This window comes from Cornus florida, unplaced genomic scaffold, assembly GCF_030987335.1.
Source record: "Cornus florida cultivar Cherokee Brave unplaced genomic scaffold, ASM3098733v1 CherokeeBrave_3.0.0_Hap2_Chr06, whole genome shotgun sequence".
Taxonomy (NCBI): Eukaryota; Viridiplantae; Streptophyta; class Magnoliopsida; order Cornales; family Cornaceae; genus Cornus; species Cornus florida.
The window spans coordinates 80288534-80307277 of record NW_026775576.1 but is presented as its reverse complement, the minus strand read 5'-3'; positions in this window follow the sequence as shown (position 1 = coordinate 80307277).

Here is an 18744-nt window from a genome sequence, read left to right as displayed (position 1 = left end):
CCGTTTGGGCTAACTAATGCCCCGGCAACCTTCTGCAACTTAATGAATAATGTGTTTTATGACTACATCGATCGTTTTGTTGTTGTTTACTTGGATGACATTGTAGTCTATAGTGAGTCATTGAAAGATCACTTAAAACACTTGAGATTGGTTTTCTCAAAACTGAAGGAGTTTCAGTTATTTGTCAAAAAGGAGAAGTGTGAGTTTTGTCGCCAATAAGTGATGTTTTTGGGACATTGGATCAGTAAAGGCCATGTCAGAATGGATGAGAGAAAGGTGAAAGCCATCCTTGATTGGTCTGCACCTACTAAAGTGACAGAGTTGAGATCTTTTCTAGGGTTGACAAACTACTACAGAAAGTTTATAAAGGGGTATTCCAAGAAGGTTAGTCCTTTAACGGACTTGCTGAAGAAGGATAAACAGTGGGTTTGGTCTGAGGAGTGCCAGAATACTTTTGAGATGCTTAAGCAGGCAGTGTCTACAGAACCGGTCTTGAGACTGCCTGACTTTGGTTTGCCATTTGAAGTGCATACTGATGCCTCTGATAGAGCAATTGGGGGGGTCCTAGTCCAAGAAGGACACCTATGTGCCTTTGAAAGCAGGAAGCTTAAGGATGCTGAACAGAGGTATACAACTCACGAGAAGGAGATGACTGCAGTGATACATTGTCTTGACGCATGGAAGCACTATCTGTTGGGTACCAAGTTTACAGTGGTGACTGATAATGTGGCCAATACCTACTTCAAGACACAGAAAAAGCTTACTCCAAAGCAAGCTCGTTGGCAAGAGTTTCTTAGGGAGTTCAATTTTGTGTGGGTTCACAGACCTGGAAAGCAGAATCAGGTTGCTGATGCCTTGAGTAGGAAAGAAGTGCAGGAATATGTGGCGTCGTTGACAACGGTATATACTGATTTCCTTGACAAAATCAAAGAGCAATCTCAGTCCGACAATGCCTACCAGAAACTTAAGCAATAGGTTGCTGATGGTGAAGTCAGAAAGTACTGGATTGAAGATAATCTACTCTACGCCAGAGGAGGTAGATTATATGTTCCTGTTGGAGGTTTGAGACGGGAACTAATGCAGGAAATGCATGATCCTCAGTGGGCTGGACATCCAGGGGTGGATAGAATGCTGGCGTTGATATCCAGATCATATTACTGGCCCAAGATGGAGGATGACAGAGAGTTATATATCAAAACTTGCTTGGTCTGTCAGAAAGACAAGCATGAGAGGAAGAAGGAGGCAGGGCTACTGCAACCCTTGCCTATACCAGAGCGTCCATGGCAGTCAGTTTCAATGGACTTCATTTCTGGTTTTCCTAAGGTGGAAGGTATAAGATCTATTTTTGTGGTTGTAGATAGATTCTCTAAGTATGCAATTTTTATTGCTGCACCACATGCATGCCCAGCGGAAGTTACTGCTGGTTTATTTCATAAGTTTGTGGTGAAATATTTTGGCTTACCCGAAGATATTGTTAGTGATCGTAACACCAGATGTGATACCCCTCGGATCTGAGACACGGGTTGATCAGGCTCAGGCCCGAACCCGAGGGAATATCAAACAATTAAAGTATTTTAAAACGAACACAGATGACAAAAAGAACAATAAAGATAGAATAAAACTGAAAGAAACATTAATTATAAAATCCTCCATGTACAACTGAAAATTGAAACTCCAATCCTCCAAAACCTCAAAGTTACAACTTGGGAATCCACTGATGGACCCCTAACTAAAAGTTCAACTGAGAATGAAACTGAAAATAGATAATACTAGAAACATCGAGAGAAGTCCTACGTAATCAGATGAAAGTGAGACTGTCCTCGACAAACACGATCAAGCTCTAAGGCTGGGACCGTCCTGTACCTGAAAAGAATAATAAAGGAGTGGGTCAGACCCACGAACAAGTTCTAATCTAACTGCAATCCGTACAGTGACCCGATACGCAGATACACCGTAGACACCTCACAATATCTATCTAGTCCATACGTATAAATATATCCACAGTAAAGGACATTCACTAGTCTATAATAGGGGGTCTTAACCTGAATAGAAGGCAACATGCGAATACGCACCCAAAAGTGGGCATGAGTACCTAGACCTAACAGGGTACACCTCAACCTATTATAACCAGCTACGCATCCACTGCATATACGCACCCTAACCAACGAGTTTGAGACTCAAGCTCAACTCGTGGTACCATAAACATATATATAAAGTCCGTCCAAATCCAGGGTAAGCAATCCAACTATTTATTAAACTGACCTACAATAAACCAACTAGTTAGTCACTCAACTTATTCAGTTGATATGACTTAACTACCATCCGTTAATCCAGGAAGTCATCCAACTTGGTTACAGCTGATCTGACTTAGTCACAATTAGGATTCGATATCTTTCAATCCATTCCATTAATCCATTAGGTTAGGTTTATGCGTTTTGAGCTAAACCGTCCCTAGTATGTTACCGTCCCATACCGGTACATACAATCCTCCATATCTATGTAAATTACAACATATATAACAGTTCAATAATTTACAGTCCAAAAACCACCATCCAATACTTGCAGAAGGAATCTTAACAATCTAGCAAATAAAAACAGTTCAATAATTTACAGTCCAAAAACCACCATCCAATACTTGCAGAAGGAATCTTAACAATCTAGCAAATAAAATCCAGTAATAATCCATGAAATTGCATCGGAGAATAAACTATTCTAACAATTAACATCCAACACATGCATAGTTCAAATTTAATAAAACAATGACCCTATCATGTATTTAAAATTAGTTCTATAATAATATTATAGTCCAATAAATCGCTAAATTAAACTAAGCGATCTAGTTCCCTCCATCCGGTAACAAAATACTAAGTCATATACTTATACTATGTTGTAACCTTTAGCACAGAGCCCCTACTATGCCACCAGTCCAATATATTACTTTAAAAGACTTCATCGTGCATCAAAAATAAATTTAAAATCATTTTATAGCACCCTAAACCATCAGACTAAAATTAATCAACAAATCTCCTTCCAGCCGTTAACTGTACGCAAAGTTGTCAAATAGTATACTGTTAATTCCATTTAAACTAAGGGGTAAATTTATGCAATTCAAGACCTTAGTTACAAGTTAAAATTATTATTTTACACCCAACTAAAATTTTAAAACTGATTAATAACCCAGATTGCCCAAACAGTGAACATAGTACGTAGAAAAACTTAAAAAAAATTAAAATAAACCAAAAAGAGCAAGGGAGCCTGCTCCAGAATTTGGAGCAGGCTCTTTTCCAGCCTAGAGCCGGCTCTAGGACTTCTTAGAGCTGGCTCTACTTTGTTGTGGGAGCCGGCTCCCACTTCCATGGAGCCGGCTCTCACCTCCTCTGAGAGCCTTCGTCCCCGGTGCGTCGTTTCAGCTCTTGTGCTCCTTCTCCGGCTTATTCCTAACCCTCTGTTAGTTTTTAAAACCAAACTTAGGTGTCATATTAATACCCAGTAGCATCCCAATGGCTTGATAACAACAATTAAAAACAATTACAGAGATTAAATTTGCTACCGAACTAACCCGCGTTAGGAACAAAACTGAAACTATAATTCTATTCCAACCTCTTTGTTTCTCTTCACAAACTGATCTTAGGAGTCTTATATCAACCCATTAATATCCCCAGGGTTTGTTTACAGAAGATAGAGGCAAGAATCGTAACTAAAATCTCAAAGACTTTAATATGCTTTAATAAACAGAACTGGGAGCAACAATACACGAACTGTAAACAGATTTGAATTCAATGGAAACGAATCATCAACAAGCATACATTAAACACATAAGTTTCATTTACTAATTAGTTAATCCCTAGAGACTATCTAGGTGCACAGAACACGAGCCAAAGGGAAGGAGAAAGAGAAGAACTTGCCTGTACAGTTTTATAAACAGAACCTTGTCGCCGTTGTTCTAAGCTTTCCGGCAACCACTGACTACCTTCTAGCCTCCTCTGGTTCTGATCTAATCCACCAAACACCTCCCTTGGTCCTCTCTGTTATTCTCCTTGACAAACCGTTATGATGCTCTGTTCTCTCAACTTCTCTCTTTACTGTATACGGGAATATGGTGAATAGGGTTTTAGAAACCCTCGGCAGACGTATACGCATATATTTATAGAGTTATACCAAAACCCTAAATTAATTAAAGCCCTAACTAAATCCTAACCGGCCCATAGAACTTAATTAAATCCTGTGTCGGCTAAAGAAACTAAACCCTCAATTATGAAAAATAGTTAATTAAAATACTTCCTAAATTACTTCCTAAATTAAAACCTTTAATAATCAATGAAATAAAATAAAATGCAATTTAAACAAATAAATAAATACCAATTAAATACACGTCACACAGGTAAACAATTAAATAAAATAATTAAACCAAATAATCATGCAAAAATACAACAAAAATAAAAAATAAATGCCGAGACTATCCTTTTAAATTAGGGATATTACATTCTTCCCCCCTAACAAAAGGAATTCCGTCCTCGGAATTTGCCCTTACCCTCTTCCAATATTTCAGGAAACTGCAAGCGAATGACATCCTCCCGTTTCCAAGTGGACTCGGCCTCATTGTGATGGCTCCACTGCACACGAACCAAAGGGATAACCTTATTGCGAAGGATTTGATCCCGACGGTCAACAATACGACATGGTGGCTCCAAATAAGTTGCATCCGGCTGCAACTCAATCCCCCCAACATCGATATGTTGATACCGATCCTCATCACGCAGAAATTTCCATAACATGGAAACATGAAACACATTATGGACGCGATCCAAATTATCCGGAAGTGTCAACCGATAAGCGACAGCTCCAACTCGATCCGTAATCATGAATTGACCGACAAACCGCGGTGACAGTTTCCCTTTCTTCCCAAAGCGTATTACACCCTTCATAGGAGATACTTTGAGAAGAACCTGATCTCCAACCCGAAACTCCAAAGCACGAGTGCGACGATCAGCATAGCTCTTCTGCCTACTTTGGGCAGTACGCATGCGATCTCGAATAAGAGCAATCTTTTCAGAGGTATCCTTGATGAACTCAGGACCTAAGAATCGATTCTCGCCAACCTCCATCCAACAAACAGGTGATCGACACGGTCGACCGTATAACGCCTCAAAAGGTGCCATCCCAATAGTCTTCTGGAAACTATTGTTATAAACAAACTCCACAAGTGGAAAATATTCCTCCCAGTGGCCCTTGAAATCCAGAACATACGACCGAAGCATATCTTCCATAATCTGATTCACCCTCTCAGTCTGGCCGTCAGTCTGAGGATGATAAGCAGTACTAAGATGTAACTCCGTACCTAAAGCCTGCTGAAAACTCTTCCAAAATCCAGATACAAAGCTCGAATCCCTGTCCGATATAATAGACAATGGAATGCCATGTAGCTTCACAATCTCTGAAATGTAAAGCCTCGCCAACTGCTCCGAAGTGTAGTCAGTGCAAATAGGCAAGAAATGAGCTGACTTGGTCAACCTATCCACAATAACCCATATGGAATTATGCCCCTTGAAAGAATTTGGCAACCCTTCCACAAAATTCATAGATATGCTCTCCCATTTCCACTCCAGAATTGGTAGTGACTGTAGAGCTCCTGGCGGCCTCTGATGATCAATCTTAACCATCTGACAAGTACTACACTGAGAAACAAAAAGAGCAATGTCCCTCTTCATACCTATCTACCAAAACTGCCGTTTCATATCCTGATACATCTTATCGCCTCCTGGATGAACAGAGAACTCAGAGTGGTGAGTCTTAGTCATCACATCCTTCCTCAAATTATCAGCAAAAGGTACCACTAACCGTCCCTTGTACCTTAAACCTCCATCAGCCCCAACATAGTAGAATGAAACCTCTCCGGAAGCTATCTCTGCGACTTTGTCGACACACTGCTGATCGGTGAGTCGTGCTTGTAAAACCTTGCGAATGATGGAAGGTGTAACCACCATGCAAGCCATAAAAGCATCCGATAACTCATCCACACTCTTTAAAGCATTCCACTCAGTAGTGAATAGAGCAGAAAGACTACCAACAGGTCGGTGACTGAGTGCATCCGCCACTACATTCGCTTTCCCTGGATGGTACTGTATAGAAAAATGATAGTCTTTTACAAACTCCAACCATCTGCGCTGTCTCATATTCAGCTCCCGCTAAGTAAACAAGTACTGCAGACTCTTATGATCACTGAATAATCTAAAGGACTCACCCAACAGATAATGCCTCCAAATACGCAAGGCAAAAACCACTGCTGCCAACTCCAAATCATGTGTTGGATAATTAAGCTCACGAGGCTTAAGTTTCCGAGATCCATAAGAAATCGGTCGCTCCTCCTGCATCAATACACATCCAAGACCCTGCAATGAAGCATCCGTGTAAACAAGATACTCTATCCCGCTCTGCGGAGTAGCTAGAACCGGTGCAGAAGTCAGCTTCCTTTTCAGCTCATCAAAAGCTCGCTGACAGTGTTCATCCCACACGAACTGTACACCCTTCTTGGTCAGATGAGTGAGTGGTCCTGCTATCTTGGAGAACCCCTGGATGAATCTCCTGTAATATCCGGCCAGACCAAGAAAACTCCGAATCTCAATAGGTGATGTAGGCTGTCCCCACTCAACCACCGCTGAAACCTTGGCCGGATCCACTGCTATCCCCTTTTCTGACACCACGTGACCCAGAAATTTCACCTCCCGCTGCCAAAATTCACACTTCTTGAACTTGGCATACAACTGATGCTCACGGAGCGTCTGCAAGACTATGCGAAGATGTCTAGCATGATCGTCCTCCGACCAAGAATAGATCAAGATGTCATCAATAAAGACAATAACAAACTGATCCAAATAAGCCCGGAAGACTCTATTCATTAAGTCCATGAACACTGCAGGTGCATTAGTCGTCCCAAACGGCATAACACGAAACTCATAAAAACCATATCTCGTGAGAAACGCTGTCTTAGGAACATCTTGCTCCCTAACCCTCAGCTGATGATACCCAGAACGCAGATCAATCTTGGAGAAGTATGTGGCTCCCCTTAACTGATCAAACAAGTCATCAATCCTGGGCAAAGGATACTTGTTACGAATCGTAACCTTGTTCAACTCCCTGTAATCTATACACAGACGAAGCGAACCATCCTTCTTCTTCACAAACGGAACCGGTGCTCCCCAAGGTGATGTACTCCTACGAATAAAACCCTGACTGAGTAACTTCTGAATCTGATCCATCAGCTCTCTCATCTCTACCGGTGCCATCCTATAGGGTGCCCTAGCAATAGGCGCAGTGCCTGGAGCTAAGTCTATCACAAAATCAATCTCGCGACTAGGTGGCAACCCTGGAATCTCCTGAAATACATCCGGGAAATCCTGTACAATTGGTATGTTATCCAATGACACAGTAATCCCCTCATCTTTTTCCTCCTCCACATGGAACAAATAGGTGTTATCGCCTCCTTTAGAACGTGACATAGCTACTACATACATATCCTGACCAGGTATGGTAAAAATAATAGATCTATCAAAACAATCAACTTGGGCATGGTAGTGAGACAACTAATCCATCCCAAGTATCACATCATAAGTGTGCATGTCCAGGACCAGTAGATTGGCTAGAAATCTGAGTCTGCCAATATCTAGTGTCACAGGCCCATCACTCTCATGTATAATAGCTGTATCACCCAATGGTGTAGAAATACCCTGAGGTCTAGTGCATACTCTCGTCCTCATCCCAAATAAAGTAACAAAAGTCCTAGCTACAAATGAATGTGTAGCACCCGTATCAAATAAAACACGTCCATGTAAACTATGAATAGAAAACTTACCCTCAATAGTCTGAGATGCCTGAACATCCTGTGGCTTGGGGTTATACACCCTGCCATAATGCAACTGCTGTGGTGCCTGTCCCTGAGTTTGCGGCGGTGCCGGTAAAGCTAGATGTGTCTGTCCCTGAATCCGTGGAACCAGTGGAGCTGGTAGAGGCACTGGTGCCCTCTGTCCCTGCTGCACATACTGTCTCTGTCCCTGTCCTGCTTTAGGACACTGCCTGGTGGTATGACCATACTCTCCACAAGTGTAACAACTACCCTGGAAAGTACCAAATGGCCTCCTCTGTCGGTTAGCCTGTGGCTGACCCTGTACTGCCTGTGGTCCTTCATTCTGTTGTCCTGCCACATAGGTGGTAAGTATGAAGTTCCTTCTCACTGGTGAGTAGGCAAGTATTGTCCTTTTATAATTCAATTGATATTTGAATTTTAAAAAGAAACTGCTGCTACATTTCTCTATAAATAGAAGAAGAATGAGGCCTTGTGGAAGATGACGATCATTCAACAACTTCAGTTTTTATTTCTCTGCAATTTCATTCAGCCTTTAAATTGTATTTTACTTCTGTTCATAGGAGTAGCCTAGTATTAGATTTCTTGTACTCTGTATGAGAATTTTACTTATGAAATAAAAGTCGACACTTGACTTCAGTCCCATATACTTTAATTTTCTAAGTCTATTAGAATAGATGAATGCTTGTGTAATTTGTTCTACTCCCTTCATCCATTCTACTTATAGTGCTGAAAGTCCTCTTTATTGAAGCGTTGAAGAACCTGAAGGAAGGGGTCATCCTTGCCTTCCAGCAGTTGCCTAATTCACTAAGGGCTGATTTCATATTCGGTCCGTACTAAGGATAGTTTGGCTATCCAACCCCTTGGGTCGAAAGACTCTGGCACGCCCCTAAAAAAAAGAGCCAAACACAATTTGCACAATATCAAAAGAATAATAGACTTTAGTAACTTGTAATCACATATGAGTTGTGTTGTTACTGTAATTGTACTATTAATATATACATACATCAAAAGGACTGGCTTTGTGGACAAATCAAACATAAAAATAGAATTAAAATATCAACACGTAACTGAGAAAAAGACAAACTAAGTTAGATTATGGAAGAAATATCTGAACATTTCATCACTTTAATCAAACGACTACAACACCTAAATGCGGTGCTAACACTGAAAATCAATCCCAATTCCGTATAAAGCTCAAATAAGTTTTTTGTACAGTTCCTTATTAAAATATATTAAATAAGAATTTTATTTGAATATTAAATTCAGATTAGGTCGAAATTAACAATATCAATTTGGATTTATGGTGCCAAACATGTCATTTCTCTTAAAGTTTTGTAAATATACACTAACTTTCCTTCTGTGGTACTAGTGGAGATCTTCCAGCTGTTGGTACTAGTGGAGATCTATCTGTCAGCTACCTTCAATTCCATATCAAGCTTTTAAACCTCATATTAACATTTTCCATAACAGTTAATTAAGATACTAAGAGAATTTAATAATATAGTACTACATCTTAGGAACTTTTATTGGGTAGGGTAGATTGGTCCACATGCTATGAATCGGTGGACCCACCAATACTGTAAAAACACTCGAAGCCCAGAGTAAGTAACAAAGCAACAAAGATTCGGAAATAGTCAAAGAGGACAATTCACGGACTCAATACTCTCACTTGCGGTGGTCATGCTGGGGCTGGGTGTGTGGGTCCCATTAAAAAATCGTCAAACATGGGCGCTCTGTGATGGAACAGCCACTACGTCATCACCCGTCAGATTTACGAATTAAAATCATATCCAAAGAGAGACCTAATTTCTTCACTTTAGAGATAGAAAGAGGTGACAATACTTAAAAGTGAGTTGGCACTTGGCAGTTAGCTCACACAACTTAGGTGAAGCAAATGAAGTTGTATGTGTGCAACAACTAGTACTATAGATAGGTACATATTTAGAAAATTGATTTGATAAACAAAAACCAGATTCACACACATTGATTTGATAGACATATTGGGAAACGTGCTAGTTTTAAAAACTTTTCGAGGGATTTACATTCACAGATCTTGATTCATCACATATAGACAAGTTTTATGCAAATATATATATATATATATATATATATATATAATGTATCATTCAATTAATAAATTGAATACTTACATCAAAGGTTTGAGTAAACCTTAAATCTCTCCTCTAAAGTAAATGTTCTCACTTATTGTAAATCCCTTTGCTAGATGCCTTCTCCTTAGATATCCATCTTCTTGGTAATGATCTTATTTTTAGGAATCACTCACAAGCCTCCATGAATGACCTTGGAAAACTAGGCTTGTGGGAGCCTCCATTAGATGAGAAAGCAAACCCTAAAATCTAGAGAAAGAGAAAAAAATATTCATTTTTCTTTTCTTCCAACAGTCTCTACTAAAATATACATGAACCTATGTATATATAGGCAACATAAAAATAAGAAAAGGAAACAATAAATCATTCTCAATATCTAATTCACGTATCTCAAATCTAGTAAGATTCCAATATCAAGTTGGGCAATGAGTGATAATCCTATTGGGCTTATTATTTTCTTGACTACAATAAATTAATAATCGACCTGATCCATGGACCCCATTAAATTAATTCATTAATTAATTTCTACTCCACTAAAAGAAATTAATTGAACTCTAATTAAATAATAAATAACCTCTAAGTCAATGTCGCACTTTGACCCCTCTATGCATAATTAGTTATCGGATAAATAAAGCCATCAATCCGACTACTTAATTAATATATTTATTTTGGTACCTTTGATTATTTCTAACTCGATCATAATTAAACATTTGTTTGACAAAAATAATAATTTAAATAAATAAATATATAATAAATCATTTTGTCTAAAAACACACAAAGGCCTTCGAATTTACTTTGTGATCAACCATAATTAATACAAAATAAATACAAGTAGCAATGATGCAAATATTGAAAATATAACCCTCTAACTATTAATTACATAGTTAGCCAAAATGCTGGTCTAAGGATTCCGAAAATTTCGCCGAACAAATCAAAGCAACTACTAATTAATAAAAGAGTCTATATTTCTCTCATGCTTTAAAGTCAAATGCCATGACAGTGATAGGGAGCAATTGTATACGACGGCTCTCGTAATATATCTCAACCTAATGCGGATCTAGTTCAAGTCTTAGTTAATAATGAGTCCATCCATAATTACCGACTATGAACAATTTATGATTACTATTTATATTCATGTATTGATCGCCATTACATACATATATAAATATCTCTTGTAATCAAATGGACACTATCAATTCCATAATGAATTGAAATATAATACATTGAATTCACCAATTATATAAATCATAAATATTTCAGATATGTCAGGAACATAAGTCACTATAATCCAAATAGGAATTTGCTATGCCAGGGCATATAAATCCAAAACAGCTTCCACTTGCCCTCATAGCCAATTCAAATTACATCTAACTCCAATATTATCCAGGTGTTGATCAAAACTATTGATCGATGACACCTTTGTAAATGGATTCACAAAGTTGTGTTCAAATGCAATGTCCTAACCATGAGTACATTTTATTGCCGGATAATATCATGTAAGACATGATACTTCCTATCAATATACCTTGTTCCTCTATGGAACCTTGGGTCATTGGCTTGGACTACTTCTGCACTATTGTCACAATATAGCTCGATAGGCAGGCTAGTATGCTCCACAACCTCTAAATTAGTGAGATCAAACCAAAAGGCTTCATTTGTCGCCTTTAAGGTTGCAATGTACTTCCCCTACAGGTTTGAGTCAGCAGTTGAAATCTACTTAACAATCTAACTGATTTCCCTTCCATTGAGTGAACATACACTAAGTCATGGACCTTATATAACTAATTTAAAATCAGAACTATCATACCTGACTGGAACCACATCATCACATCCATAAATAAGTATGAGATCATTGGTTCTCCTAAGGTACTTTATGATATTTTTCACAACAGACCAGTTATCAAGTCTGGGATTGGACTGATATATACTGATTATCCCTATTATATAGCGAATATCTTGTTTGGTATAAACCATGGCATATATGAGACTCACATATGCCGAAGCATATTGTTCCAGTCTCATTTGCTCAATCTCCTATGGTAGTCTTGGATAACTACTTACTAGAAATAACAATTCATATCAATAAAGTAAGAATTCATTCTTTGAGTTTTGCATTTCAAACCTGGTCAAAACTTTATCAATGTAGGATTATTAAGATAAGCCTATTTTCCTTTTAACCTGATCTTGCAAAAGCTTAATCCTAGGAATATAGCTTACATCTTGAAAATCCTTCATTTCAAGATAATTAAACAATTACCTCTTTACTGATGACAAAACTTTCCATATCATTTTAAACGAGTAGGATGTCATCAATATATATAGAATTAGAAAAATAATAGCATTCCCTTGTACACTCATGATTTATTCACTAAGAAATCTTATAGTATCCTTTTGTAGATTAACTTGTCTTCCATAGGTATCACCCAACTAGAAAGTTCTACAAGATCCCATATTTTATTAGAATACATAGATTCCAACTCTAATTTCATAACAACTTGCCAAAACGATCTGTATCCATATCGGTTCACGCTTTCGTGTAGCTCACTGGGTTCAACTCATGTTTACCAGGGATATCCATAACTGTCTCACCTAAAAACATGATTTTATTGGATTGGATGATAATCCTCCCACTACAAAAATGTACCAATGCAGGAATCTGTGCACTAGATGATGCTGACGCATCAATAGAGAATTCATATATTATTCTTAATCTCTATAATAAGTGTGTTCACATGTGATACATCTGGTACTCATACCATATTCTCTAACATAATGCTACTAGGTATGTGATTTATAATATGATCTTCCTATAGATAAACAGTGAGTGTAAACAATCAACTTTTATTATTAAGATCATAAAATAATCCATCCTAGTGCCTTTAGAGTAGCTATCAAATCTATCATGCATATGGTTTGCTTCCAACTTATTTGTCCATATCAAGCGCACATGTGCAAGACTACCTTATATGTGCATGTGATTCAAACTAAGATTTAGTCAAAAACACAACTCAAAAGATAACCTTGAGATAGACTAAGATGGAATGCAGTTCATAATATGCATCGATAACATTAAAGCTAATCTCTAAAATGAAAGAGATAATGTAGCATATCAAATCATAGATCTAACCATGTTAAGCAGAATTCTGTTATTCCTATTTGATACCTCAATCCATTGAGCGTCAATTGCGGAAAACTAGTACACAACACCCTCATTGATCATATAGTCTTTGCAATATCCCGAGAAATACTCATATCCACGATCAGATCGAAGTGTTTTGATAAGTTTACCTAATCTATGCTCCACATCAGTCTTAATACTCTCGGAATATACCAAAAGTTTAAGACTTGTGTCACAACAGGTAAATTTATTCAAAACGTGAGTAATCTTGCTTGGATGTTCATAAAACCACACGTGTCAATGTGTACCGACTCCAATTGTTCTTTATGTCTATTTCATTTGACTAATTAAAGCCCTCAGGGTTCTCTATCATTCAATACAAGATTCACAAGTTGGTTTAGGCTCCCCTGCCTCACTAGGTTATAAACCTTCTTTGACCAATCTTTAAATCTCATTTTGACTGATTATAACCTAAAAATAGACACTAAAAATACAATGAGTCAGAAATAACAAATTTTCTCTTAACATTCAATCTAGAAGATGCAACATTAGTTTCTACATCCTGCAAATATCAAGAGTTTGTGGTTATAGTATATCAACCATCTTTCAATGCATCAGAAGTAATCGCACATCTATTCAATTTTATAAAACCAGTTTTACAAAAAAACAATAAAATTTTTATAAACCAAAAGTGAAACAAGAATTAGATTGCGTCAAACATCTGTGCATAAAGATAGTTCTCTAATACTAATATCCTCATACTCTCTAATTTCATATGTAATACTCCCACTGACTTAGCTACAACCTTGACATCAGGTCAAGTACAAATATAGATCCATATCATCGAGGCTTCTGCATTCTTGAAATCCTTGCAACAAATTGCAATCACGTTTAGTGGCTTCAGAATCTATCCATTAGGAATTAATAGATACAACTACATAACATGGCTGAATGATAAAATATATATTTTCCTATGCCATGTCATTGCTTAGACAGTTCGTCTTTAGTGTCTTAGTTAGCAGCAAAAGAAAGAGTTTCATTCGCCCTCAACATACACTGCCATATTCCCTTTAACCTTTTGGATACCCATGTTTTGTGCTAGCTTAATCCTATTATCATCCTTCTCCTATACTTTGCCCTTCCACTTGGGCCTAGAAGAAGATGGTATAAACTAGGTTAGATTGATAGGAACGCCTATACTTTTGATTATCCCTTCATATATTACCAACTCTATAAAAATATAAGCGAGTGTGAAGTCAAACTGGTTCCTTATTTAATTCACTCTTAAAGAGTCGAACGAGTTTGGTAAGAAGGCAATAATTATGTCAACTTGAAACTTACCACCCAAGTCAGCCCTATTGATCTCCAGCTAAATTTTTAGATTAAAAAAAAAAAAAAAAAAAAAAAAAAAAAAAAAAAAGAAGAAGAAAAAAACAATCATTTTAAAAATACGATCTTTTACTGAATTTCCGTAGACTATCTTAATGGTATTCAAGTCTGACACTACACTAAGGCATATTCTCTATCTAATCTCACTAAAACATCTCATTGATTTTTAACATGATGCTTGAAGAAAATAAAATAATGCAAATGTTAGCTTTGGAGCGTATTCGAGATAAACTTTAGAATATTGCACCAAGTCCTATCATTTGCCTTATTTCACTTATTAAAAACATTAATGTTCTCTTGGGTATCTTAAAGTAAAAGGATTAGGTTTAGGAGTAAAAAATACATTTTGTACCCTTATGTTGTGAGTAAAATATCTAAGTTCCTTTTCCAGTTTGTATAACTGAGGTCCAAATACATTAAATATGTTAGAAAACAGATAAAATGGATTGTACATAATTAATCTGAATATAAATGCATGCATACAATATTCAAGGTGAATTATTAATACTATCATACATATTTAAAATGAAAATGAGTTTATTAACCACATAATATAATAAATTTTAAATAGAATAAGAGATCATTATCATTATTGGTGAACAATCCCTTTTAATTAATGCGGGTCCCTCAACTTCGTAGCACAATAAATCATACAATTAATACATCAATAACTTATCATGATGGAGGGGTTCATTATTACTATTGTTGGGATTCATTTGCTATTAGGTGAGCACTTACATTAAAATAATAATATGTGGGTCCCTTAACCACTGCATGAAAAATCGGATAACCAATACACCAATAACTTATTCGGTTGGCGAAGTTCATTATTGCTATTGGCTGGCAAATCCTATCATTTCCATATCCCTTAAGACAATGCCTTATCTATCATATGAAATGATTCCCGATTTTGTTTAGCCTTTCTAAAATCACCTAGTGTAGACCACTCCGTTGGGGAGTTAACACTATTGATTTTAGATTGAATGTATAACGTTATTAAAGCTCTAATGAAAAATAAACATTAAATATCTTGTCATTATAATCTAGACTCTTTAAATCATACGTAGGACCTTTTATTTAAAGATCTAATTACAATGAACATTTAATATTTTTATTTTTATAAGACAACCATTCTTGTAATATTAAGACTCTTCAAATCATGTATTGAGCCTTATTTTTGAAGATCTAATTACAATAGTTATAATAACGAAGGCCATGGGGTAATGTATAAAAATCATCGCTCCCACTCAATTTTTAATCATTCGTAATTAGGGTTTTTCATTTATTCATATCCATGATATAATGCATGCAAAACGTCTTGATTTTAATCCAATTAAATTTAGAAAATAACTGGATTTTAAATGATTCACTAATTTTTAATTTGAGGCACACTTTAAAAATAATTTTTCGTTTCCCAATAAGTACCCTCTAATTAATTAGTAATCAAATCCAATTAATTTGCATAGTTCAATTAATATAAATCAAGTCATTTAGATAAAAAAAACATGGATCCAATACATGAATAATAATAATTAGCAATTAATTATTCCATACATCATATATATAAATAAACAACAGACAAAAGCAAATTAAATGGTCAATGGAATCAGCTTTTAACATTTAAATACTATTCTAGTTGTACTGGTGACCACCAACAGCTTGTATACACTTGTAGGGAGCTTAAATGCACTCGGAGAAGCAAAACAGCGCTTGGGACTCGACCGGAGGACCTTGCACGCGCTGGCACGCACCTGAGGGGTGCAGCAGCACGTGGCACGCGCCCCCACGCGCTCGCACACGCATGGAAGGCGCTGCAGCACATGGACGCGCTTCCACGTGCCTGCATGCGCCTATAAGGTGCGTCTGCCTAATACGGCGCGTGATCCCACACGCCTAGTCTTCATGTGGGTGTGCTGCACCGGATCCAACCTCTCTTATCGATATGATGGTACACCGCGAAGCACTGGATCAACGGCCTACACTTCCGACCCCGCCATTGCCGCCGGCGACCTTCCAGTCGCCGAAAAACCACCGATAATTCCAGAAAATTAATTAAAAATTTCAGAAATTAAATTAGGCCATTCAAAAATTCGAGAAAATTTCTAAAAAATCTCAGAAAATTCCTAAAGCCTAATTTAACCCTTTTGGACCTTCTTGAAGCTTTATATCATCCTTTGATAAATATTACATGGCTTTAAATAAATTTACAATTTGAAATACAATAGAAAAAATTAAATTACATCATTGAACTTTCAAACGGCTAAATCAAAGCCTTAATTACATTCATCTAACTTATAAGCTTCATTCATGACCCAACCAAACATCATCATTCATTCACAATTATATATACATTATCATGTATCAATATATATCAACATATTAAATTATATATCAACATACATCAATAAAAATATATATGAATATAATTTTGGATCCATGAATGATGATTTTCATAAAATCATAATCTCTAGTAATGAATCAAACTATACTCTGATACCACTGTTGAGAAACGTGCTAGTTTTAAAAACTTTTCGAGGAATTTACATTCACAGATATTGATTCATCACATAGAGACAAGTTTTATGCAAAAATAAAATATGATGTATCATTCAATTAATAAATTGAATACTTACATCAAAAGTTTGAATAAACCTTAAATCTCTCCTTTAAAGTGAATGTTCTCACTTATTGTAGATCCCTTTGCTAGATATCTTCTCCTTAGATCTCCATCTTCTTGGTAATGATCTTGCCTTTAGGAATCGCTCATAAGCCTCCATGAATGACCTTGGAAAATTAGGCTTGTGGGAGCCTCCATTAGATGAGAAAGCAAATCCTAAAATCTAAAGAGAGAAAAAAAATATTCCTTTTTTTTTTCTTCCAAAAGTCTCTACTAAAATATATATGAACCCATATATATATAAGTAACATAAAAATAAGAAAAGAAAATAATAAATCATTCTCAATCTCTAATTCACGTATCTCAAGTTGGGCAATGAGTGAGAATCCTATTGGGCTTATTATTTTCTTGACTATAATGAATTAATAATCGACCTGATCCATGGACCCAATTAAATTAATTAATTAATTAATTTATATTCCACTAAAAGAAATTAATTGAACTCCAATTAAATAATAAATAACCTCTAAGTCAATGTTGCACTTTGACCCCTCTATGTATAATTAGTTATCGGATAAATAAAGCCATCAATCCGACTACTTAATTAATATATTTATTTTGGTACCTTTGATTATTTCTGACTCGATCACAATAAAACATTTGTTTGACAAAAATAATAATTTAAATAAATAAATATATAATAACTTATTTTGTCTAAAAACACACGAAGGCCTTCGAATTTATTTTGTGATCAACCATAATCAATACAAAATAAATACAAGTAGCAATGATGCAAATATTAAAAATATAACCCTCTAACTATTAATGACATAATTACCCAAAGTGCCGGTCTAAGGATTCCGAAGATTTCGCCAGACAAATCAAAGTAACTACTAATTAATAAAAGAGTCTATATTTCTCTCATGCTTAAGAGTCAAATGCCATGACAAAGATAAGTGGCAATTGCATACGACGGCTCTCGTAATATATCTCAACTTAACGCGGATTCAATTCAAGTCTTAGTTAATAATGAGTCCATCCATAATTACCGACTATGAACAATTTATGATTACTATTTATATTCATGTATTGATCGCCATCACATACATATATAAATATCTCTTGTAATTAAATGGACACTATCAATTCCATAATGAATTGAAACATAATACATTGAATTTATTAATTATATAAATCATAAATATTTCAGATATGTCAGGAACATAAGTCATTATAATCCAAATAGGAATTTGCTATGCCAGGGCATAAAAATCCCAATAAGACACTCCTATGGCACTTGTTATGTCACATCATGAAGGCTTCTCGTCTATTATTTTGATATTAATTGTTCAACTTCTTCATTAACTTTGTTGATAGAGTTCATTAGAGGTGTTACTCATTAATTTTGTTGGTAGAGTTCTTTGGAAATTGGTTTTATTGGACAGAAGCCTTCAAGATGTGATATATCAAGTGCATAGGAGTGTCTATCGCGTGTGAATCTGGTTGTTGTCTATCAAATAAATTTTCTAAATATGTAATGCCTCCAATGAACAGATATGAAAGACAGAACAATTTGCACAATATCAAAATAATAGACTAAATTATTAGTTCAGACTAATTTTAAAAGACTAAATTTCCCTTACGACATTTT